We start from the raw sequence: 26,621 nt of genomic DNA on the forward strand, positions 1-26,621 counted from the left end.
TGTCTGTTCATTGTTATATTGCTTAGTACAGTGCCCTGAACACAGTAAGTGCTCAATATATATGACTGAAGGAAGGAATGAATGAATGGAAGTGGGAGTGTCCTATCTTTAAGAGAGGACAATCAGAGTGCCTGTGGGGTAGAGAGGCCTCCTGGGGCTGCCAACTCCCAGGAGAGCCCAAGGCTCCTTCACGACCCCATCCCCTAAAGATGCCAGCCACTCTAAGTTTGACTCAATGGGTCAAGGTCATTTGGCCCCTGGATAACTAGATGGCCTACAGTTTCAGCTCCCCAGCCATGTCACCTTGTCCTAGAAGCTGGAGGCAGCAGGACGGGAGTATGTATGGACAACTGACATTTTTCTTAAGGGGTTTGTGTGAGTGAGAATCTGAAAGACAAGAACAGATGAAGTCTTCCCTAGAATGAGACATGGGGCCCTAGTATGAGTGGGAAAAATGATCAAAATAGTCCCACCTCCCCTTCCAGGAGGGGAGGTGATCTGGCCATCCCACTGAATTGATGGCTTCTCTGATGCTCCCCCTTGCCCAAACCCTCAGATTTGTCTTAGACTTCCTGCAGCGCAAGAGGTAGAAATGCCCGTGTCCCCATGGATCAGTTAAAACAAAGAAAAACACAATTATAAGGATGGACATAAAACCCATTTTGGAAGCCAATCTATTTTGTCAATACCCACTTTTACCATTTGACTATTTTAGAAGTAATTGTTTCACTGTAATTGTGATATTTGTTAAACACTATGTGCCAAGCACTGTACTGAGCATTGGGGGTACATACAAGATCATCAGGTTGATTCACAGGGTGCTTCACAGACTAAACTGGACTACCTTGGATCATTTGAGACTGAATTATGGAATTTGATTTAGAGAGAGAAGAGACTTATTAAGGTCACGCCGCAGTCGCTGGGCATTCTTCCCGCAGTCGCTGGGCATTCTTCTCTATCACGTTATTTCCTATTGCTCTGTCAAGTCTTGTTTACATATTCTCCAGCAGTGAAACTTCTGGGACTTCCCTTTGGACACAACAAAGGCACTCCACTCCAGTAGATCTTCTCATCGGGAATATTTGCTCATATCCAGCCTGAAGTCTTTGGTGTATAATTTCACCCCACTTCTCACAGCTACCTCCCCATAGACCACTTCAAAGACAACTCTATAGTGTTCACCCCCTTAAAATACAACACTGTGCTCATAGACAGTATCTGAAGAAGGATTAGATGTCTAACAAATGCTATCAATTAAAACTTCTCACACCACAACTCCCTCAGTGGAGTCTTTTGCTTTTTCCATTACACAATCTTTAACATGCAGTTGTGCCTCAGGTGATGGGAAATAGGCAAAAAAGAAGGGCCAGGGAGGAAGAAAAAACAGGTGCTAAGCGTGACTAGGCAGAGAAATTTCAATATTGCCTATAAATTTGAACTTAATGAATAGCTCTTCAGTATAAGGAGAAAATCACCTATGTAAAAAATGAAAAAAGAAATGTAAAATGAAAGAGACAACGTTAACCTCCCTCATACTCATAATAATGATGGACCAAAATAAGTATGCACGTCTGCATTCAAGTATAGAGAACAGGCATCTTAACAAAACAGAATTATGGCCATCACAGCAGTTTGTGGAAAAATTATTAGGTTTATTACTACAAAAGTAGTTTGAATAGAAGTGCTCCAGCTGTTAAATCTGATCATCAGAACACTGCCAATTTTCTCTGCCAGATAGTTCTTTTGTGCACTGGGGAACTTGTTACAATTAAGGGATTTTCTCACTTAATAATTCTCATATTTGGAAGGTTTTTTTTATAAGTAACAAGCCAAGTCAGTGATTCATATTCAGTTTCTTTTATTCAATTTTACAACTTGCTAGAAGTAGAAACTCGTATCTACTTCCATTTCAATTTTGTGGATTTCTAGTAGCCTCACTCAGAAACTATCAAGATTTCATTTCATTCAGATCACAGGCTTTTACTGAATTTTTAGCATTCCCTCCAAAATAGTCCTACATTTAGTGAGATATGCATACTGTACTCTTTCCCTCCAAATCTGAATATCATTTAAAGATGCATTTTACTTTTGTGCAAAGACTTTTTTTTCCACTTCAGGTCACATAAAGAGAGTACGGTATAATGGAAAAGCACCAGTCTGAAAGTTGGAGAATCTGGGTTCAAAAATGCGCTCTGCCACCTGCCTGCTGTGTGACCATGGGCAAGTGACTCAACCTCTCTGTATTTCAACTTCCTCAACAGCAAAATGGGGACAGCAAAATACCTGACTTTCTACCTACACCTATTCTGTGCAGGGCTCTGTACTTTGTGCTGGGAAAGAATGCACAGGTGGCAATTACACACAGTTCTTGTCCCTCAGGGGGCTGACAATCAAAACTTCTGGTTCTGATTGAGGTAGTTCTGGGTGGAGGAGATTAAAACCTTGCAGGAAATGGTAAGAGGATTCTCTTAGATAGGTGAGCTCCCTCTAGACAGTAAGCTTACTGTGGACAAGGAATGTGTCCTTGTCCAAGCAAAATGGGGATAATAATACCTGACTTTCTAACTACCTCAATGGACTGTTGTGAGGGCAAAAATGAGGTAATGTGAGTGTTTACCCTATAGCATGGCACACACCATGGACAGGGCTCCCCACTCCTCAAAAACCACCATCGGTTGCCAATCCACCTCCGCATCAGGTCTGCTTCTCCTCTCATTTCCCAGAAATGAAGCAGCGTGGCTCAGTGGAAAGAGCACGGGCTTTGGAGTCAGGGTTCATGAGTTCGAATCCCAGCTCTGCCACTTGTCAGCTGTGTGACTGTGGGCAAGTCACTTAACTTCTCTGTGCCTCAGTTCCCTCATCTGTAAAATGAGGATTAAGACTGTGAGCCCCACGTGGGACAACCTGATTCCCCTATGTCTACCCCAGCACTTAGAACAGTGCTCGGCACATAGTAAGCGCTTAACAAATACCAACATTATTATTATTATTATTAAATGCCCCTTCCCCCATTATCTCTCCCCCTTTAATAATGATGGTATTGGTTAAGTGCCTACTTTGTGTCAAACACTAAGCAGTGGGGTAGATACAAAATCATTAGGTCGGACAAAGTTCCTCTCCCACATGAGGTTCACCCTCTTAATCGCCAGATGAGAGAACTGAGGCCCAGAGAAATTAAGTGACTTGCCGAAAAGTGGCAGAACCGGGATTAGAAGCCAGGTCCTTCTGTCTCCCAGGCCATGCTGTATCCACTAGGCCATGCTTCTTCCCTATATCAACCTCTCCCCTTCTTTAACCAACCTCTCAGTCAATGGTATTGATTGAGCGCTTACTGTGTATACAGCACTGTACTAAATGTTTGGGAGAGTACAATATAACAGAGTTGGCAGACACATTCCTCATACATAGCGAGCTTGTGATCTGGGGCAGGGGGGCAGACGATAATATAACTAATTTACAATATACAATTTACAATGGTCACGTGTTCTAATCCCGGCTCCGCCGCTAGTCAGCTGTGTGACCTTGGGCAAGTCACTTAACTTCTCTGGGCCTCAATTACCTCATCTGTCAAATGGGAAGTAAAAAACTGTGAGCCCCACGTGGGACAACCTGATCACCTTGTATCCCCCAGCGCTTAGAACAGTGCTTTGCACATAGTAAGCGCTTAACAAATACCACAATTTATTTATTTAATATATCACACAAAGGTATGTACATAAATGCTTTGGGGTTGAGGATGGGGTGAATATCAAATTCCCAAAGGTCACAGATCCAATTGTACATTCCAAGTGCTTAGTACAGTGCTCTGCACATAATAAGCACTCCATAAATACTACTGAATGAACTCTTTTTCTCTTCTCTTTTCTCCTATCATGCTTCCTTTCCACTTCACTGTGCTTCTCTTCCTGTATCTTTCCACCTTTCAGTTAGAAGTAGTTAGCCATTCTTTGTTTGTAAAAATACATTTGGGATGAACTTTTTTGGATGAGTTGGGGAATCAAAGACTGAATTTCACTCTCACAGGATCACACAGTGAAAAACCAAAAATTAAACTATATACCCTAAAATAATCCAATCATCTACAGCTGGCATTGTATTATATAACACCCAATGTACCCTGATACTCAGTAAATTGTTTATGCTAATCATTTATTGAATATTTATTGAGTGACTATTGGGTGCAGAGCACCGTATTCAGCATTTTGGAGAGTTCAGTGCAACAGAGTTGGTAGATGTGTTCCTGGCCCACAAGGAATTTAGAGTCTAGAGGGGAGGCAGACAGCAATATACATTTTTGGCAGATATCAACTCTACCAGCCTGGGAGTCAGAAGGACCTAGGTTCTAATCCGTGATCTGCCATGTGTCTACTGTGTGGCTTTGGGCAAGTCACTTCACTTCTCAGGGACTCAGTTCCCTCATCTGTAAAATAGGGATTGAGTCTCTGAGCCCTATCTGGGTCAGGGAGCATGTCCAGTTGGATTATTTTGTATCTACTCCAACATTTAGCCATTTACATGGCTCATAGTAAGAACTTAAATACCACTATTATCATTGTTTTTATACTTCAAAAATTGTCCTATGGTTACTGGACTGGTGTGGAATCGTGGTATCTCTTGTCTGGAAAGTTATAATATTATAAGGTACCATTCCCCATTCTAAATGTAGAACCAACTGCTTCTTGTGGGCAGGGGATATGTCTATCAACTCCACTGTATTGTACTCGCCCAAGCGGTTAGGACAGCGCTCTGCATACAGTAAGTACTCAATGAATACAATTTACTGATTGAAATGGTGACGATGCTCTTCACCATAAGCTATATTACCACCAGATTCCTTGACATGTTTTCCTTTACAAGGTTGAGAGGGCCAACAACACAGGTGTGTCAGAACGAAGGACCATAATGATTCAGCCTAAGAGAAGCAACTTGCCCTAGTGAAAAGACCACAAGCCCGCGAGTCAGAGAACCTGGGTCCTACTGGCCCCGCCACTTGTCTGCTATGTGACATCGGGCAAGCCACTTCTCTGTGTGTCAGTTTTGTCTCTCAATAAAATGGGGATTAAATACCTGTTTCCCCTCAACCCCTCAATGTAGGTTAGGGACTGTGTCCTATCTGTTTGATTGTGATGTATCTACCCCAACGCCTAGTACAATGCTTGGCACATCATCGATAATACCACATTCACTGGCATTGTAACTAAGGGCTGGGGTAGATACAAGCTAATTAGAGCCAACACAGTCCCAGTCCCATATGAAGCTCGCAGTCTTCATCTCCATTTTACAGATGAGGTAACTGAGCCACAGAAAAGTGAAGTGATTTGCCCAAGGTCATACAGCAGCCAAGTGGCGGAATGGGAATTAGAATCCAGACCTATAGCTTGCAAGTATTTTGCCACTGTAGTAATAATAATGGAATGTATTGATCACCTACTACTTCAGTGCGCAGCATAGCGTAATGGATAGAACACGGGACTGGGAGTCAAAAGTTCACGGGTAAATAATCCCAGCTCTTCTACCTGTCTGCTGTGTGACCTTGGGCAAGTCACTTCACTTTCTCTGATCCTCAGTTACCTCACCTGTAAAATGGGGATCGAGACTGTGAGCTCCATATAGGACAGACACTGTGTCCAACCCGATTTGCTTGTATCCACCCAGAGCTTAGTACGGTGCCTGGCAACATAGTAAGTGCTTAACAAATACTATCATTATTATTATCATTTGGGAAGGCACAACAGAAGCATTGAATATTTGCAAAGCACTGGCCTAGAAAAATGAGTCAAGAATAATATAGTACTATGAGGCCTATTTTGCCTGACCATCACTTGGCAACCAGCAACTGTGGTAAATCTCTCCTGAGCCCAAAGGGCACTTCCTGGCACCCCATTCTTCTCCCCACTTCAAGAATATTGGGCTTATGCTGGTTTTTGACAAAACTCAGCTCCCCAGTAACACTGAGATTGGCAGAAGGAAGAAGGAAGAACAAGATGTTCTGCTTACTATTTCTGGGAATCATTCCTAGGTGTGCAGTTTAAGGCCTGTGAAAGATTTCTGAGGCAGGGGGAAGGAAGTGTTGGTTTTTGCTGAGCCTGCCTGCCTGCCTTTCACCTGACCGACAGACACCACATGACGTGTTGGAGAGATGCTGCGGATTTTCAATCTTGGCTCCTGGTGCAACGAGAGCAGGACATAATGGAAGGTACCGACAGCCCTGACCCCGGTCACTTCCTCCTTTTCTCCTGAAACCATTTCCACCTCCCACTCCTCAAATGAAATACATTATACAGTTTTTCCTCCATGCACCTTCCCTCTCTGTGAGATTTTCATTAGGAACCTCCCCAAACGGTGCCTGGCAGAGAGTACTGAAAGTTGTGCAGACTTGGCCGGGTGCAGTCTCTGTGGGCCAGGAGTAATAGACAGCTAGAGGGCCTTGTAATCCCTGTTGCTGCACTGCAGAAGATTTGACGCATACATTGGCCCTGAAGTGCCACAGAATTTTAGGAGTTCATCCATCATGGGCTCCACAGAAGTGTCATCATTTCCCTGGCACTGAGGTACACAACCGCCTGAGGAAACCAAAAGGTGGGAGGATACAGATGCTGGTAAAATTTTATTTTAAACTCTCACACTACTGCTTCTGAAACTGACCTCCATGACACCAAATCCAGGAGGGAATGGGTGTCCTGCATCTCCAAGGAGAAAGATGACGGCAAAGGAATCCCATCAACTCAGATTACCTTATATCTACCCCCAGCGCTTAGAACAGTGCGTGGCACGTAGTAAGTGCTTAACAAATGCCATAATTATTATTATGCTTAAAATGCAAGTGGCATAAAGTGCGAGTGGCATGCTATCTTCTCTCTCTCATCCGACTTCCACATTCTAGTGGACCCTTGATGAGACAAGATAAAGAAGGGAATGGGAAAGAGTAGATCATAAGCCGATCAACGGTATTTATTGAGCACTAACTGCATGCAGAGAAATGTATTAAGTACTTAAGACAACTGAGGACAGATCAGATGGCTGGAAAAAGGAGGCAAGCAAACATCATAAAGACTGTAAGCTCCTCATGGGCAAGGAACGAGTCTACCGATTCTGTTGCATTGTACTCCCCGAGATGCTTAGTATACTGCTTTGCACATGGTGTTAAATAAATACCACTGATTGACTGTTGAAGTGAAAAGTCAGTAAAAGAGAAGGAAAAAGAAAAGGAAAAGGAAAAAGCAAACAGCAATCACCCAGAGCTCCCAATCAGCAAAGTCTCCAAAGCAACAGAAAAAAGCAGGGTGGTGTCAAAAAATCCCCTAAGAACAAGGTAACCAAGAGGAGACATAGATAGGCCTCAAGTTGGTGCATTAGTGTCTGCCTTAGGGTCTGCTCAACAGAAGCAAAATTTGTCAACTTTGACAGTAGGGGCACCTTTATATGATACTTCCAAAAGAAACTAATCATGGAGCATTTGAAGTATCAGTGCAGAGAAGTGGGCCTCAAAACACCATACTGTTAATCAATCAATGGTATTTATTGAGTGTTTACTGTTTGGAGCACTTTACTATGAGTTCGGGGAAAATCAAATAGAGTTGAGAGATACGATCTCCACCTTCAAGGAGCTTAATTGATAGGCAGGGCTAGTTTTCAACATCACAACCTGATGCTATTTTCTTAGGGTGCGTTTTGGTCACCAGCATTAGAGTTTTCACAGCTTCCACCTTACCTGCAGTGCTAACTGCTGGGGACCCATCAGGCTATCAACAGTCACACAAAAAAACCCCAAAAACCTCTGAAGTCTCATCTGGTCTCTGACTACATTCATTACTTCCCACAGGAGAATTTTATGATTAAGCAGCATTGGTTCTTTTTTGCCTCACATTGTCAGGGAGAGCAACATTAAGACAAAAATTGCACCTGAGAGGGTGTCCCAAAAAGGAGATTCTAGAGAGAGGATACTGCTCTGTCTTCTTTTGTGAACAAACCTCCCTGAGCACCTTAAAAGCTTTTTTTCTTTACTTTTCACTCAGCTGTCCAAATGAAGTTTACTCACATAGGCGCCATCACTGTGTAGAATCAATCATGTCATTCCTTCTGTGCAGAATTTTAATTGTCTACCTCGCAGAAAAATAAAACATTACTGGTGCTTAAGGGGGAAAAAGAAAAAAAAACTTTGGAATTCTCAATACTCTTCAAATTTTCAAGTGGATTACATATTCACAAATCCATGAAGCAATCTAAGGCTTCATATATAGACTGATGGGAAAGAATGCTTAATAAAGCACATTTACGCTTTCCCCAGTTGTGCAAGACAGCACACTCTGAAGCCCACATAATGTCACAAGCAGAAATGGACAAGAATAGCAACAATCCACTGAAAAAGCATTCCGGGTTACCACACACTACCACCTGCACGTCATGTTCCTATTTACCTTGCTTGCAAATCAACCTTTTGCATAGCTTTAGATTTGTGAAACATCAGGCGTTGGCCCACTACCTAATGGTCCCATCTCGGGTAGGAGGAAAACATTCAACCCCAACCTCTTTGCACTGCTAGACAGCTGACTTAGCAGGGAGCTCTCATGTGCTTAGAACACATTTTGGGTAAATGAGACTCTAAAAAAGAACAAAGGAAACACCGTTTACCTTGAGTAATTCCTATGGGATTTATTTACGTAATGAATAACCCGAAACCTCCTGCACCCAACACCCGGGGCCTTCAGATAATTTGCCGTTTTGTTTGTGCTGAATTCCTGACAAGGAATATAACTCAACCCAAAGGTTACTTTATTAAACTTACAAATTATCTACTTAAGGCCTATCAGGGACATGTAACCCGGGCCCATCCTTGGGGAAAGGAAAGAGCTGAGTCCACAGCCAAAAGCCCCAAAGGCCCCAGTTGCTTCCTAAGCACCTGATGGGCACAGTGACAACCAGATTGCCTTCCACCACCAATTTTTGGAACATGTGAAAAATACTGCATGCTGCTTGCTGGCATGTGGTCCAGGATGACTCATAAATCTTCCTTTATCTCCTTCGTGGTGTTAGCAGAAAAGGATGAGTTGCTTTTTTCCATCTCATTCTCACGTCTATCTGTCTGTTACCCATGCCCTTGAGCAAAGATTACTGATGCCCTGCCTTTGATATATGACACATCTCACGCAGCAGCTTTTCATCAAGTGAATTAACCGGGAAAAATGCAAACCTACCTGCCAGTTGCTTCCAAACTTTCCACAGTTCCTTTTTCTACTTCCTTTCAAATGTGCAACCCGCAAGCAGCCAAGAATGAAGTCAAGAAACAATGAAAATTAAGAGGCTCTAGGCTGGTGCACTGAGAAATAACTCACTGGAATAAACTGCTCTTACATTTGTACTTTCATGGGGGATTTAAATTAAAAATTCCTGCTTTAGTCACAGTCTTAAATGCTTTCGCGCCTCAGCTGGAAAATGCCATTACCCCCACCCACTTCCCCTAATCATTTTCTGTGTGTGGCAGTGGATAACGACAGCAACCTTGGAAACAGTTTATGATATAGTTGCAGGAAGAATTTTGTGATTCCTAATCAATACCCAAGATGGGGTGGAAGAAGAAGGAAGGTATGAAAGAAGCACACAGGAGAATAAGTCAGAGGAAGTGAGAGAAAAGGTAAGAAAAAATGAAAATAGATACTTGGGTATTCACTCAGGATTCTCCTGTCTCCAAACCATTATTCAGGGTTTTTCCCCTTGCATGGAAACTCCTCCGACTTTCAGCTGACCAACCCACAGCCTTCTGCAGAACGATCATGAGGTCCTGAACTCCCAGGGTCTATGTCCTCTCCTAGTAGGAAGTTTGTCCCTTAGAGACCCATCAAACGATCGATCGTACTTATTGAGTGCTTACGGTGTGCAGACCACTGTACTAACTGAGAGAGAGAGTACAGTTGGGAGAGTACAATACAACAGAGTTGGTGGACATGTTCCCAACCTAAAATGAACTTACTGTCTGAATAAATTATGGATATATTCATAAGTGCTATGGGGCTGGGGAGGGGTAAATAAAGGGTACAAATCAAAGTGCAAAGGAGTGGGAGAAGAGGAAATGAGGTCTTAGTCGGAGAAGGCCTTTTGGAGGGGATGTGGTTTTAATAAGGTTTTGAAGGTGGGGAGAGTGATCGTCAGTCAGATATGAAGAGGGAGGGAGTTCTAGGACAGAAGCACCATGTGGATGAGAGGTCAGGGGAGAGATAGACAATGAGTAGGTTAACAGTAGAGAAGCGGGCTGGGTTAAAGTAGGAGAGCAGCGAGGTGAGATAGGAGAAGTCAAGGTGACTGAGTGCTCTAAAGCCAGAGGTAAGGAATTTGTTTAATGTGGAGGTGGATGGGCAACCAGTGGAGGTTCTTGAGGAGTGTGGAAACATGAACTGAACAGTTTTGTAGCAAAATAAATCAGGCAGTGGATTGAAGTATGGACAGGAGTAGGGAGACAGGAGGCAGGGAGGTCAGCAAAGAGGCTGATGTAGTAATCAAGATGGGATATTAAGTGTTTGGAATAATTATAATAATAGTATTTGTTAAACATTATGTGCCAAGCACTGTTCTAAGTGTTGGGGTGGTGTTCAATCTGTCACCAAATCCTGTCTGTTCAACATTCATAATATCGCTAAAACCGCTCTTTCCTCTCCATACAAACTGTTACCACATTACTATTATTCTAGAGAAGCAGAATGGTGTAGTGAATAGAGCACAGGCCTGGGAGTCAGAGGTCATGAGTTCGAATTCCGGCTCTGCCACTTGTCAGCTGTGTGACTGTGGGCAAGTCACTTAACTTCTCTGTGCCTCAGTTACCTCATCTGTAACATGGGGATTAACTATGAGCCTCACGTGGGACAACCTGATTACCCTGTATCTCCCCCAGCGTTTAGAACAGTGCTCGGCACATAGTAAGCGCTTAACAAATACCAACATCATTATTATTATTATTATTACAAGCAAATCAGGTTGGACACAGTCCTTATCCCACTTGGGGCTCACGGTCTCAATCGCCATTTTACAGATGAGGTAACTAAGATACCCTCTCTCAGAGTTGCATCTAAAGAGTTTCCATTACTTTACCAGTCTCAACTACAGGAGGGAAAGTCAAGCAGAGGCATACCCATTCCATTCCTAGCTTGGCCAGTGACTAATGAGTGGAAGGCAATCTGCTATAAGTCAAAACTCACCTGTGCTGGGAAGCAGCGGCATAGGAGAGAATCGAGGGAGGAGACTCAGGTTTACTGAGTGGAAGGAGGCAATGGTAAGCCATTTCTGTATTTTTACCAAGAAAACTCTATGGATACTCCATGGTGGGGCATTCTGGGAGAGATGTGTCCATCGAGTCACTATGGGTCGGAGACGACGCGAAAGCATAAGACAAGACAGCTGAGACACAGAGATGTGAAGTGACTTACCCAAGGTCACACAGCAGACAAGTGGTGGAGCCGGGATTAGAACGCATGACCTTCTGACTCCCAGGCCTGTGCTCTATTCACTACACCAGTCTGCTTCTCTAGAATAATAGTAATGTGGTAACAGTTTGTATGGAGAGGAAAGAGCGGTTTTAGCAATATTATGAATGTTGAACAGACAGGATTTGGTGACAGATTGAATATGTGGGTTGAATGAGAGAGATACGTCAAGACAACACAAGGATATGGGCTTGAGAGAAAGGGAGGATGGTGGTGGTGTCTACAGGGATGGGAAAGTCAAGGGGAGGACAGTGTTTGGGTGAGAAGATAAGCTTGCTGTGGGCAGAAAACGTGTGTTACATAGTGTACTCTCCTAGGCGCTTAATACAGTGCTCTGCACATAGTAAGTGTTCAATATATACGATTGATTGACTTTGGACATGTTAAGTTTGAAGTGTAGCCAGGACATCCAAGTAGAGACATCCTGAAGGCAGGAGGAAATGTAAGACTGCAGAGAAGAAGATTCCCCTAAGCCAGTAAAGTTCTGATATAGCAAATTCCCATCTCTGAGAGCCTAACCTACATTCAGGGAGACTCTGGGGAAAATTGATCCCAAACAATTTTGGGTGGAAATAGGTGAGAGAGTTTTTCCTACTAAGCCCTGCCCCTAGAGTTTAGGCGTAAATCAACAACCCTCAACATGAATGACTGCTCTAACATATAAAAAAGTATTTCAAATTTTACAAAATACTTCCCCTAGCCTACCTAGGTACCCCTAACCACACAGGCAGATGTGGCTAAAAACATCCGATGGGCAACTGACAATCTATCCCACACTGTAATATAATAAAGATAGGCCCCTGTCACACTGATGGACTTGCCACTTCCAGTACCTGTCATGGTTTTCAAATATGTCTCTTAGTTTCAAGTCTTCTCAAAGTCTCTGCTCAAAGAGAGTAACTCGGTTTTGATTGCAACACTTTAGGCTGATCTGTCTGCCACTTCTGTCTGCCCACAGTATATCCTTAAGCCCCATTACTGGTGACTATGCTTCAATATGTCTTTCAAACATTTGTTTTGCCAGCCTCGCTCGGCTCTGTCACATTTCCGCTGACCAAACAGCTTGAGTATCCTGCTGACATCCATTCTCTTCAGTTTCTTCTAGTGGTCTCCTCCTTCTTGCGCCCCTCTCTTCTCCCACTACATCACAACTCATCTTCTTTGCTCTCTCCAAACTAACATATTAACTGCACCTTACTCTTTCCTATTTGTGCCACATGACGCACACCCTTTCTGCTGCAAAGAACTCCCTTCTCCCTCAAATCCACCAGACCACATTCCTCTCCTCCTAAAAAACCCATTCCCTCCAGGATAAACTCTCTGACTAGTCCCTACATCACTGGTCTTGTAATTCCAATGACAATAATAATTATTGTATTTGTTAAGTGCTTACTATGTGCCAAGAACTATTCTAAGCACTGGAATAGATACAATTTCATCAGTCCCTGTCCAAAACAGGGCTCACAGTTTAAGGAGGGAGTAGTATTTAATCTCCATTGTACAGAGGAGGTAACTGAGGCCCAGGGAAGTTCAAGTGACCAGCCCAAGGTCACAGAGTAGACACATGGCAAAGCCAGGATTAGAATCCAGGTCCTCTGACTCCCAGGCCAGGTCTCTTTCCACTAGGCCATACTGTTTCCCTAGTAAATACTGACGACGGTACCAGTGGAGTCACTGATGATGAACATGATGATGAGAGGGTAGGGGATAGAGCATGGGCTCGAGAGTCAGAAGATCATGGGTTCTAATCCCAGCTCCTCCACTTGCCTGCTGTGTGACTTTGCACAAGTCACTTCACTTCTCTGGGCCTCAGTTACCTCACCTGTAAAATGGGGATTGAAACTGTGCGCCTCAGGTGGGACAGGGACTGTGCCCAACCCCCAAATGCTTGTATCCACCCCAAAGCTTAGTACAGTGCCTTGCACCTAGTAAGTGCTTAACAAATACCATGATTATTATTGTGATGATGATGTCCAACTTTGGCAAGCCTGTGCTCTGATAAGGATCAACTCAAAACGGGTCAACCAACTGACTGCATACAGGGATCTTGTTAATGATGACCCTGCCTTATCATAGATAGTAAATAATAACTGTGAGATGAAGCTGATGAAACTGTTCGAAAAACCAGTGTGGCCAAGAGGAAAGTGGGTTATATGTCAGGAGGTCTGAGTCCTAATCGGCTCCGTCACTAGTCAGCTGTGCGAATTTGGGGCCAAGCCACAACCTCTCTGCGACTCAGATGCCTCATCTGTAAATTGGGGAGAAGATCCCTTTTGTCCCCGGCCTCTTAGATTATGAGGCTTCATGTGGGACGGGGGACTGTGTCCATTCTAGTTTTCTTATATCCACTCCAGCACTTAGCACATAGTAAGTTCTTAATAAATACAAGAAATAAATGAGTCTGGTTCTTCTGTGATAATTGAGGTAGATCGGGAAAGACAGACAAAATTATTTACAGTTAGGAGAAAAATGAGAATGGAAAGATGGATAAGTGAAAAAGTAGCAGTAAAGCCTGTAAAACAATATGTACATAAGTGTTATAGCAGCCACGAGTAATAAAGTGCTTAGGTGGTAGTTGGGAGGAGGATATGAGGTGGGGAAAGTAAAAATCAACTGGGCAATGCCTACTAGAGAGAAGGTAGGATTTCAGAAGAGTAATCGCTTTTGTGCCAAGTACTGTAATAACTGCTGGAGTAGGTACAATTTAAGGAGATCAGACACAATGTCTACCCCACATGGGGCTCACGACCTGATGGGGAGGGAGAACAGGTATTTAGTCCCCATTTTTACAGATGAGTAAACTGAGGCACAGAGAAATTAAATGCCTTGTCCAAGATTACTCAGCAGGCAAGCGGCAGAGTCAGGATTAGAACACAGGCCTCCTGACTCCCAGGCCCATGTTCTTTCCCCCAGGCCACACTGCTTCTAAAATGGGAAGATTTTGAACATGGGAAAGGTGGTGGTTTGGTGGATTTGAAGGAGGAGGGAATTCTAGGGGACTGGAGTATGGGGAGGAATGAGCAAGGGTCCAGAGAGGGAGAGGTGAGAGCGAAGATACTGAGGTTTGCTTGAGCTGAGCATAGAGCACAAAGTAGAGAGTAACATGGGAACAAGGCGATTATACAGAAAGGAGAGAGTGGAGAAAGTGATCCCAAGTTTCTGTGGGCAGGGAATGTGGCTACCAACTCTATCGTGTACTCTCCCCAGCGCTTAGTACAGGGCTCGGTACACAGTAAGCACTCAGTAAGTGCAATAGATTGCCACCTAGGCTTTCCCTGAGGTCATTCTGGGCCTCCAGGTTCCAGCAGCTTCCAGATCAACCACGGACATCACCACTCTCCGAGAAGTTGGGTAAGGCCTAGCAGGATACTGGCCCTACCCTTCTGGAACCGGTGTGGGTAGCGTCAAGTTTGGCCACAGGACTGGTGGAGAGAGCTGGTTAGAGAAGCAGCTGGTTAGAGAAACAGCGTGGCTTAGTGGAAAGAGCACGGGCTTGGGAGTCCAAGGTCATGGGTTCTAATCCCGGCTCCGTCACTTGTCTGCTGTGTGATCTTGGACAAGTCACTTCACTTCTCTGTGCCTCAGTTACCTCATCTGTAAAAATGGGCATTAAAAAATGTGAGCCCCACGTGGGACAATCTGATTACCCTGTATCTACCCCAGCGCTTAGAACAGTGCTCTGCACATAGTAAGCGCTTAACAAATACCATAATCATTAGAGCTGACACTCGAGGCTTGAGTTGCTTGAATGGATCTTTATATTCTAGGATAAATTGGCCCAATCGTCCGCCACAGTTCAAATATCAATACTTTATTAATGCATCGATTCATTAAGAGGATTCATTTCAACCCATTAAATGCCATTTCCCCCCAAATATTAGCTCGCCACACATGACCCAAATCCACAGTATGTTAAACTGCCTTGGTAGCAGCTTTCAATCTGGTGATCAGGCTTCTAACTGTCTTTTATGATTGCTAATTAGTCAGCCTTTGAGAAGGGGAAATTCCAATTTGCGTAGACTGCTGTTCATTACTTGAGCGCATTTGGACTTTAACAGTAATTAATGTGGCTCAAATTTAACAGGCTATAGGCAGGTTCCAATCAGAATTGAAATTTCAGTATTCTCTTGTAGAAATCATTGGATTTACTCCCGTGACTGGTACGCCCAAGGAAGAAGTCAGTTTTGAGCACCGAATGCCGTGATGAGAGGACTTTGCATCTTTCTAGCAGGAAATAAACATAATTGTCCTTTTTTCTTCTTCTACATTACATTTTCAACTATTTATTACATCTTTTAATGAAAGCAGTGACTGAAAAATATAAACATGGATATATAATTTCCGATGAATTGGTCCAAGAGTAACTTGTAAAAATAGGATTAATGGTAGAAAGCATGTACTATATAAAAATAGCCTGTAGAAAAAAGCATTAAGCAATTACAACTCTAGCCCTGAAAGCTCCAATATTATAGGGTAATATTTCCTTAATGTTAGACTTCATTAACCCTAAGATAATCTCTCATAAATTTTGCTGATTTTTAAGCAGAAAAAAATAAATTATGTTTATTAAACTACTGAATATGTTTATGAAAACAAGACATAATCTAGTGCCATAAACTTCTTGTCTTTATCTGAATGATCAAGGAGCTCATAAATAAAATATCACATAACAAAGTGAGTGTTAAAATTCATTACTGTAATAGCTATGTTCATGATCTATTTCATTAACACTCCTCCTCTCGTTGAATAAATGGGCTCCTTGGTCTACCAGAGCAAAGCCATTTACAAGACAAAATACTATGCTGCTTTTTCTCATTTTCCCTTATCTGTTCTATTCCTAACTTTCTAAATTAATTCTTCTCTTAAATCTTACTGTTCCTTCCGTGTAACTCACAGCACATTAGAGAGAGTTGAAAGAAATATAAGCAAAGAAATAGGTCTGCAGAGTGTAAGTTAATTAGGGATCTAAGTGACTGGTGATGAAATTTGATGACACCAGGTCCTGAAGTAAATTTTGAAGCTTATCTTCCGAAAATATTTGAAAACAAAATACAAATAATAGGAGTCTAAGCAATACACAGTATATCAAGCAATCTAAAATAGCTTGAGTGAATTTCACCTCACATATATATTTTAGCAGTTATTGTAACTAAGCATATAGCTTTTCTTTTATTGTTGACTTTAGATGTTTTAATTATATATATATGTACACGTATATAGTCACGCATATACATATATGCATAGATGTAGTCAATAGATATTATGCGGTCATACGTATGTCTATTTATAACTAGGAATAAAAGATAGTTCTTCCCACTGACTTTTTCCATACTATTTTACACACTAAAAGAAGAGGGTTTCAGTATTTCAAACCAGAGAAAGGATTCTATTTTTTATGGCATGAATTAAAAAATAATTTTAATATTCTCATTTGAATACAAAGTCCTCATGTGCACGTTACAGAGAGGGAGCCAAAAAGGAATCAACTCCTTTTTCATCTAAATGAATGAAGACCATTCTTCCATCATTGATTCAATGCAAAAAAAGTCACCCCTGGAAAAAAAGTAATGAAAAGTACCAGCTAATTATATATGTATATAATGTTATCATCAACTGCATTTATTGAGCGCTTAATCAATCATATTCATTGAGCACTTCCTGCATGCAGACCACTATATCAAGAGGTTGGAAGAGTACAATAAAACAGAATTGGTAGAGACACTCCCTGCCCACAACAAGCTTTACAGTCTAGAGCTTGAGTTTACAGTCTAGATCTGGAATGTTAGCTTCCTGAGCCCAGAGATCATGTCTACTAATGCAGATGGACTCACCCAAACACTCAGTAGAGTGTTCTACGCCGAGTAAGCACTCAATAAATACTATTGATTGCTCGATTTGACCTTTGATATTTGCTGATGACACTATTCTTGGTTTAATTTACCCTTGATGACAGGAGTAACTGAAAAAACTAGTATGGAATTTACAGTCCTGACCACAATATACACACCACGACCACTGCCAGTTGAGCTGCTGTGTTTGCTTCTGCAATGTCTGACAATATTTAAGTTTTGGCCTCAGTCTCACATCCTTTTGAAGTTTCTAAAAGAACTGCTCCTTTTTTGATTGCAGTACGTCTTCTGGATTGTCCCCTGACACTCAACTGTCAATGGCCCTACTGTTTGAGGTCACACTTTATTGTGTCTTTAAGTTGTACTGCTGTAGTTTCGTCAGTACAGTGTGCAAATGATTCTCAGTGTGATGGCTCACATCCATGGACACAATCTCACCATGAGTATCCTAACCAAACTAAAGGCAACCATGTTTTTAATTACCAAATTTCATTCTCATTTGCTCTGGTTCTATTTGCTCCTCTTAATCTGCATTTTCTCATTGTCCATACTTTCTCACAATTATTGTTTGGCCTTTCTGTGCTTAGGGAATTCTTATTTCTGCCCCTTTTCTGTCACAGCCTTTTTTCAGTTCATTTCTCCCAAGGAATTGTCTCATTTTTAAGTTTTGGTCTTTTCATTAAAGTTCCCTATATTTCCTTTTCATTCATTCTCTTCTGATTCTTCCTTTTCCAGCATCTTTTTTTTCCTTTCTGACTCTTCTCCAATTCTCTTAGTGTAGTTTGAGTTTATGGACCTCTCAAGTGCTAAATCTTCCATATTCCCTCTCTCCACCTCCAACTACACCAGACCTCAAACTAGGATTGTCACTTTAATTCTCCTAGGGGCAAGCACATCTGCTTAAGGACTAAAAGAAAAGAAACAGGCAGAAGGAGAAGATTGTTATCCCTTCTACACTCATCTGTGCCACATTAACCCCAAAAAAACAGAAAAAAGTTAAAAAAGGGGACATTTTAAACTTCTGAAACCTTTATCATGTGAATGAAACTCAAATGGAAGATGGCAACCTGCCATTCTTGTGAGACTAAATTGTGATCAGCCTTTTCCAAACCTATAAGCATTGTGGCCTACCGGAAGGAGCAGGGGCCTGGGAGTCAGAGGACTTGGGTTCTAATTCTGGCTCTGTTACATATCTTTTGTGTGACCTTGGTCAAATCACTTAACTTCTCTGTGCCTCAGTTACCTCATCTGTAAAATGGGGATTAAATCCTACTCCCTCCTTCTTAGACGGTAAGCCCCATGTGGGACAAGTGTCCTGATTAACTAGTGTCTACCCCAGCACTTATAACAGTGCTTGGCACATAGGAAGTGCTTAACAAGTACCAAAATTATAAAAGTTATTACATCTCCTCACAAGTCACAAAGACTTTTAGGAGTACTGCTGCCAACGAGAGCCACTCCTGGTTGCTCTCATCAATGATGGTTGGAAAGGAATCCAGGATGATCAAAGGGGTCCATGCCAGGTTTGAATTATCAAAACAAGATAGGAGGAGTTATCCTGGGGTGGTCTAGCAGACTAGATTTCTGGGGACTTTGAAAGCCTTAGCAGATCTGCTCTCACCTCACTCACTCAATCAATCAATGCCATTTATTGAGCACTTGCTGTCTGCAAAGCAATGTATTAAGCACTTAGAATAAGCATTTAACAAAGACAATAATAATAAATTATCATTCATTCATTCATTCAATCAAACTTATTGAGCACTTACTGTGTGCAGAGCACTGTACTAAGTGCTTGGAATGTATCGTCATCATCAAGTGCTTTGAGTGTCCCCTGGCTCTCCGATCTTCTTCCAAAAGCAGCCTCATTACTGTCCCAACCCCTTCAGATGTTTGGTTTTGTTTTCTTTTAATGTAATGACATTTGTTAATCACTCACTTTTTTCCAGGAACTGTTCTAAAGCGCTGAGGTAGGAACAAGTTAATTGTGTGGACCCAGTCCATAACCCAAGACATAGTGGATAGAGCACAGGCTGGGATTCAGAAGGACCTGAGTTCTAATTCTAGCTCTGCCACTTGTCTGCTGAATGACATTGGTCAAGTTACTTAACTTCTCTGTTCCTCAATTACCTCATCTGTAAAATGGGGATTAGACTGTGAGCCTCACGTGGGACAGGGACTGTGTTCAATCTGATGATCTAGTGTCTACCCCAGCGTTTAGAAGAGTGCTTGTCACATAGCAATTGCTTAATAAATACGATCATTATTATTATTATTGATTTGACAGATGAGGTAACTGAGGCACAGAGAACTGAAGTAACTTGCCCAGTGTTGCACGGAAGACAAGTGGCGAAACGGAATTAGAACCCGTGTCCTTCTGACTCCCAGGCCCATGCTCTTCTATAAGACCTTTCACAAAGCATTGCCTCATCACTTTATGGAAGGTCTTTCAAAACACAAAGGACTTCTCCCTAGTCAAGGCCAGCTCACAGACCAGGCACAGTAGTTTCTCTCGAAGATAATCAATAGCTCTCTCAGAGAGGAGGAGGAGAAACCAACCTTTTTTTTCTCTGATGCAGGTAACTGTACCTGCTCAGACACCAAGGCACTGCGTATTTAGAGTGAACGATTCAAATACTGCCAATCCACAGGCACTCTACTGTCTTAAAGTTCACCACAACAGCTGTGACCCACAGAACGGAGCGAGGAGGGAAAGAAGCAAGAAAGTAGAGAGGAGAACGAAAGAGAGATAGACACATATTCAAGGAGACTGATGGAGAAACAGGATAAAAGGGAAAAAAAGGAAAAACAAATGAAAGAAAAAAACGGACATTAAAAATGCTGACTTGAAAATGTTTCAGATGGCCTCTGACATCTAATAAGTCATCTGTCTTTCTCAATAGAGAAAAGTCATTACTTACAAGTGAACTAATACCAGGAACTGTGACAAGTGAAAACAAAGCCCATAAAAATATAAAAAGCCTGCCCCTCACTGTTAAAACAAAAAGAGAACATATTCAATTTTTCAGATGAAAAACATTTGAGCTGACTGAAATTTATTATAATACAACACGCATTATATGTTAGAAAAATGAAAAGAAAAAAATAATAGCGCAACCCCATTCCCAACTTTTCCTTGAGAAACAAAGAATTCGATGCATTTCTTTAAGAGTGCAAACTCTTCATAGAAGTCAGTCATAAATATCTATATAGCATTCTGGATGGATGCCATCAATTCCTGTAGTGGCGATATGGATTAATAGCACCATCTGTTCAGTCTACAAGCACCCTTCATTCAGCCAGCTGTTCTCCACCTACACTAACAAAAATATAAGAAGAAATGGGTTCAAACTGAAGCATGAGCAACATAGGTTAGGTACATGGGATAACTTCCTCAAAGTGAAGATTGTTGGCAACCAAAGGAGGCAATAGGCGGATGAGGAATTAGAATAAAAATACTGAACTAAACAATTTAGCTCACTGTTGGCAGGGACCATGTCTACCAACTCTGTTATATTTACTCTCCCAAGTGCTTAGTACAGTTCTCTGCAGGCTGCATGTGCTCAATAAATATCATTAATTGATTGATTGGAGTGTAAAATGGAGGTAAAAGACACAGAGTCTAATGGGAAGACATATACCCAAGCATTTATAAGTAGGGGGAATTATACTATGAGATACTTGCTTCTGTTGTACTTTTCAAAGACCTAAGTATAGGGAACCACATTCAGTAGATGCTCAATAAATATCACCAACTTATCGATTGCAACAATCTAGGATGCAACAAGATGTTGCATCCCATTAATCTGAGGAGAAAAATAGTTGTAGCCTAGGAATATCTGAGGTGGCCTATTATTTTTCAAAATCAACTGAGTCAAGGGCTACCTATTTCACAGTAGGTGTCTTCGTGACGGAAAACAGTGTCTTTAAACAATTCAAAGATAACACCCCAAAGCACTGTAAGCTCTTAGAAGATAGGGTTCATGTCTCCTATATCTATTACACTCTCCCAGATGCATAGTACAGTGCTCTGCACTGATTCGGTAAGGGATCATAGGAGCATATGTGACTAGAGGTACATAGAACAACCTAGGACTGGTCCCTGTTCTGGGAGGCAGATTTTCACTGAGTGTCCGCGCTTGAAACATTTTGGTCAACTCTGATTATCTCCCACCAAAAAAAAGTTGTAGACTGCTTAAAAATATCCCGCTCAAAACAGTACAGGTGATCAAGGGAAATTACTGAACTGATTCACCCTAACAGCTCATTCATTTTCTATGTACTGACTATGGGTGATGCAAAAATTTTCTTATATTTAACAACAGGAATAATTATCAAGCCAACAGAATATAATTCGGCAATGAGAGTGACAAAAATGGAAATACAGTAAAGACTTTATTCATTCATTCATATTTATTGAGCGCTTACTGTGTGCAGAGCACTGTTCTAAGCGCTTGGAATGTACAATTCGGCAACAGATAGAGATAATCCCTGCCCAACAACGGGTTCACAATCTAAATGGGGAAGAACTCTATACTATGGGTGCAAAGAGATGGGAACACCACCAATTTTATAGTAATTACACCACTTATTACCTAGTAACTATGCGCTAGGCTCTGAGGTAGATATTAGGTTATCAGATAAGACACTGTTTTTGTCCCAGATAAGATGAGGAAAGTTGGACCCAAAGAAATGAATGACTATCGTAGGATCACACAGCAAGCCAGTAGCAGAACTGGTAACTCTTAATCTTATACTCTTTCCATTAGACCAGATATGAGTTTCTGAGCAGAGTGGGAATCTTTCATTAAGGATTCACTGAAGTTGCTGTGCTGGGCTGAGCAGAAAAGTTCTGCTGGATGGGTCTGGAAATAGAAGGCATGACTCAGAGGAGGAGATGGGTACGGCAGAGGGCGGGAGGCAGAAGAGCAACAAGAGGAGGTGGAAGAGCGTTAGGGGAAGGAGGAAGAGCAATAAGAGAAGAGGAAGAACAATAGGGCAGGAGGAAGAGCAATGGGGGAGGCAGATGATCATGGAGAAAGTAAATGATCATGCAGGAGGTGGAAGGACAATAGCAGGAGGTGGAAGAGTGATAGTGGAAGGCAGAAGAGCAATAGCGGGAAGCAGAAGAGCAATAGCAGGAGTCGGAAGTGTGATCGTAGGAGGCAGAAATCCAATGCAGCTCCCTCACTTACACCTAGTTCAAAAAGGCTCTGAGTGGGCAGCACAGTGTGACACAGCAGGAAATCACCCCTCCTCTGATGTACTATAACCAAGAGCTGCCCTGACATTCTGCAGACTGTGAGCTCCTGGTAAATGAAATCCACCCTGGGCTCCCCTTTGTCACTCCACACACTATGTCTTCGAAATATTTTTTTCCCAGGGAGATATGGTTTGATGTACTGTATCTCCAATCCATGGAATAATGAGCCAAGATCTCTCAAGCTTGCAGAGTGCTGGGATGAAACTACAGAAAACCTTTGACTGAACACGGAAGAAAGTTCCTATAAGTCAAGGGCCAGAATGCAAAAGAACCCAAATGAAACCCCTGAGCAGTTAGTGTACAAAAAGCAACCAAAATCCATGTGACACATGAAGCCACTAAATCTTGCTGAGCATGGCACCACATGATAACATCAGTGTGCCATGAAGCTGCTTGGAGTAACAGTTAATGGTGCCTGCGGCTATGGGAAAGTGGAGAGAAGGGAAGAGACAAGCAGGGAAAGTGAGAAGAGACAAGAAGGCAGAACGAGAATGGAAGGGAGGAGGGAAAGGATAGAGAGAAATGGAGACCAGAGGGGAGGGAAAGGGTAGCATGACAGGCTAGCATTGACAGTGGTCCCCTAAGGACCCAGATCCGTGGCATTCCGGAGGTAGACGCTCGCACATCCCACCTGGAAGAGCGTTCTAGATGAGCTGCTTGTTACCGATTCCCTTGCCCTCTACCCATCCCACGCTCTCGACAGTGGTGAGCCAGTAGGAGCCCAGTGGCATAGTGCCAACCAACAAGGTTGATAGGTTGTGACGATGGTGCTGTACCTTTTAGCATCATCATGCATTTTGGGATGTTCAGCGGGGGCTCCCCCTTAGCCCAAAGCCCTTCGTAAGAGCCATATTTAGTTTCAGGAAGAGCCACATATAGCTCTGGAGCCAAAGCTTGCAGCCCGCTGCTAGGAGGGATTACACTATCTACAGAACTGTCTTTGGTGCTTGAAGAAGATGGCTTTGATGATGAAATGCACCTAAAGGTAAGTGCGTGATAGAAAAGGTTGACGCAGGATCCACTGTCCCAGCCACACTGTTCACAGACAAAGGTTTTCTCCTTACTGATCTCTCACATTTGGGGTTTACAGCCCCAAGACTCAGTCAACTTCCAGAGATAGATGAATATCGCATGCTTCAATCTAAGTGGCTCTCTTTGGGAAAATTGGTAGTTCTTTTGCATGCTGAGGCTTTGTTTTATTGTTTCCTTAAAACGATTCCACACACTTCCAGAATGTGTGCGGTCTTTAGTCACATCACTAAATGACATTAACCTCAACGAGTTGTCACAATATTTAAATGCAGGTAATCTCTAATGGCCATATGTTCAATGATTGAACCTATCCTACTCATTGATCCTACTAGACAATGTCCCTTTGGTCTCCCTTCCATCATATTACGTATCTTGTCATTTTTATAACACGTTCACCAATACTACTTTTGAGCAAAACTCAAAGCAAAGCAGGATCACGAACAATGATGGCCCAGAATTCATTCACATCATTAGCATCAAAACAATGCTGGTCATAGCACTTTTCACTGGGTGGAAAGTAGTGAGGGGCATGGATGGGTGCCCAAATAACTGCTCTGTGGTTAGTTAAAATGGGGCACTCATAGAAAAGGAAGACAGAAGCCATACTTTAAAGACACAGTAAAGCAAAGCCTCAAATGGCACTATGACGGTGGAGTGGTTGGGAGGCAGCCAACAGAAACAGGCCAGCCTGCTAAAAAACACTCAGCAACAGGATGATGGTCATTTCAGTGGCTTGGGAAAACTGTGGCACCGAGATGAATAAAGGCACAGTGGCAGCATGTACTGTGGTAAAGAATGCAGCAGCACAGCTAGGGGTCGTGATTACAAGAAAACATTGTGGAAGGGTTTGTCGATTCAATTGTTAGCGCTTACGGTGTGCAAAGCACTGTACTAAGCTATAACAACAGTGACATTCCCTGCCCACAATGAGATCACAGTTATGCATGAGTTTCATCAGTAACATTTCCATGTACTGAGAATATCCATCATCAGGAACATTACTTTGAAGTTAAAGGACAGAGGTATATATATATATATATATATATATATATAATGGTACTTTTATATATATATTTTATATATATATAAAATAATGGTATTTTTTAAGCAATTACTATGTGCCAGGCACTGTCCTAAGCATGTACATATGTACATGCTTTATATATATATATATATATATATCATTAATTATTAATGATATTTATTGAGTACTTACAGAGTATAGAGTACTGTACTGAACACATGGGAGAGAAGAGAAGATGCTGGAGATATGATCCCTGCCCCCAAGGAGTTTACACTCTAATAGGGGAGCCAGGCACAAAATTATTTCAGACAGAAGGAAGAAGTACTTATATAGTGGAGTATATAAATCATAATGCATAAAAGTGCAGCAGGAGGCTGTGAGTGCAAAATTGCTCATGTGGTGCAAAAGTGTTGTGATGACAATTGGGAGGATGTAACCTGGGTAAAAGAAAAATGAACTGAAGGAAGTTTCCTCGAAGAATTGGGATTTAGGAAGCAGCATGTAGAATTAGTGTGACTCAGTGGAAAGAGCACAAGCCTGGGAGTCAGGCAAGCTGGTTTCTAATCCCAACTCCTCCACTTGCCTGCTGGGTGAGCTTGACCAAGTCACTCAACTTTGCTGTGCCTCGGTCTCAACTGGAAGATGGAGATAAAATATCGGTTTCCCCCCCACCTTAAGACTCCCGTATGGGAAAGGGACTGATTATACTGCATCTAGCCCCAGCCTTTAGCACAGTGCTTGGCTGGTAGTAAGTGATTAATAATTGCCACAATCATTATTACAAGGGCTGTGAAGATGGAGAGGGCTGAGGTCCGATGGATTTGAGCGGGGGAGGTGTTTCAGGCAGGAGGAAGGGTGTAGTAAGCTCACTGTGTGCAGGGAACACATCTACCATCTCTGTTATTCATTCACTCAATCGAATTTATTGAGCGTTTACAGTGTGCAGAACGCTGTACTAAGCGCGTGGAAAGTACAATTCAGCAACAAATAAAGACAATCCCTGCCCACAACAGGCTCACAGACTGTTATAGTGCTACACTATACTCTCCCAAGCGCTTAGTACAGTGCTCCCCATAAGTAAGTGCTCAGTAAACACGATTGATTGATTTATTGATGATCCAGGCATCAGTGGTGAAAGAATGGAGAACAGGCACAGTGAGAAGGTGGTGTTGGTCTTCAAGTTTGAAAAGTTCTGCCTAGTTCTTCTATGACACACAGGTTCCCTCCTTGCAGAGAATCCAGCACTGAAGAGAAACCTCATTCTCTGTTCCCGACTATTTCCGATACTCTGTGCATGTACATAATTATTTATTCAAAGACTGTGTTGCATTTTATCCCAACAGATTCACATTGTTGGAAGAATGCTCCCTAATTCCACTACTCTGTTAAAGCCAAAATGCACAATGAAAGAATGTGTTCTGGCATTCTGAGAATACACATCACGTTACTATTTTCTTTTCAATCAAAGTGCCTTGATTGGGGGGTTCCTCTGTGTTTCCAAATGTAAAGAGAAATTTTATTTGAAAAATGCTATTATTAAGTCTCTATAATTTATTTTAGAGGTTATAAATTATAACTAATGTATTTTGCTGATCTGCCATTTTTTCTCTCAATTGTGGCTTAGCCTCCACCTGATTTTTCTAAACCATTTTACTGCTAATCAAAGGAACATACAAAATAAAAATCTATAATAAAGCTTGAAGTGTATATCGTTACATGAGACCTTCAGTCTGAGAAGCAGGCGGGCAACTTCTGCCTTTCAAGAACTTGTCATATGTCAACTCAGCTACTCCATCAGCCATCTCACCAGTCTTCTTAACTCCAGTCTCTTCCTGCTCCAGTCCATAATTCACTTTGCTGCCCAAATGATTCTTCGAAAATACCATTCTGAGCACATCTCTCCAATCCCCTAAAAACCTTCGATTGGCTGCCCATTCCTTTCCATATCAAGCAGGGATTCCTCACCTTAAGGACATTCAGCA

The 26,621-nt window shown here is 42.2% G+C and overlaps 1 protein-coding gene across 1 annotated transcript in view; it reads right to left on the reverse strand.

Annotated features, from left to right (window-relative positions):
* The window catches only part of LRMDA (leucine rich melanocyte differentiation associated), a 1,142,364-nt gene that overhangs the window by 763,120 nt on the left and 352,623 nt on the right, over positions 1-26,621 (reverse strand). The gene's annotated exons all lie outside the window — the stretch shown is intronic.

Source organism: Ornithorhynchus anatinus, chromosome 3, assembly GCF_004115215.2.
Source record: "Ornithorhynchus anatinus isolate Pmale09 chromosome 3, mOrnAna1.pri.v4, whole genome shotgun sequence".
Taxonomy (NCBI): Eukaryota; Metazoa; Chordata; class Mammalia; order Monotremata; family Ornithorhynchidae; genus Ornithorhynchus; species Ornithorhynchus anatinus.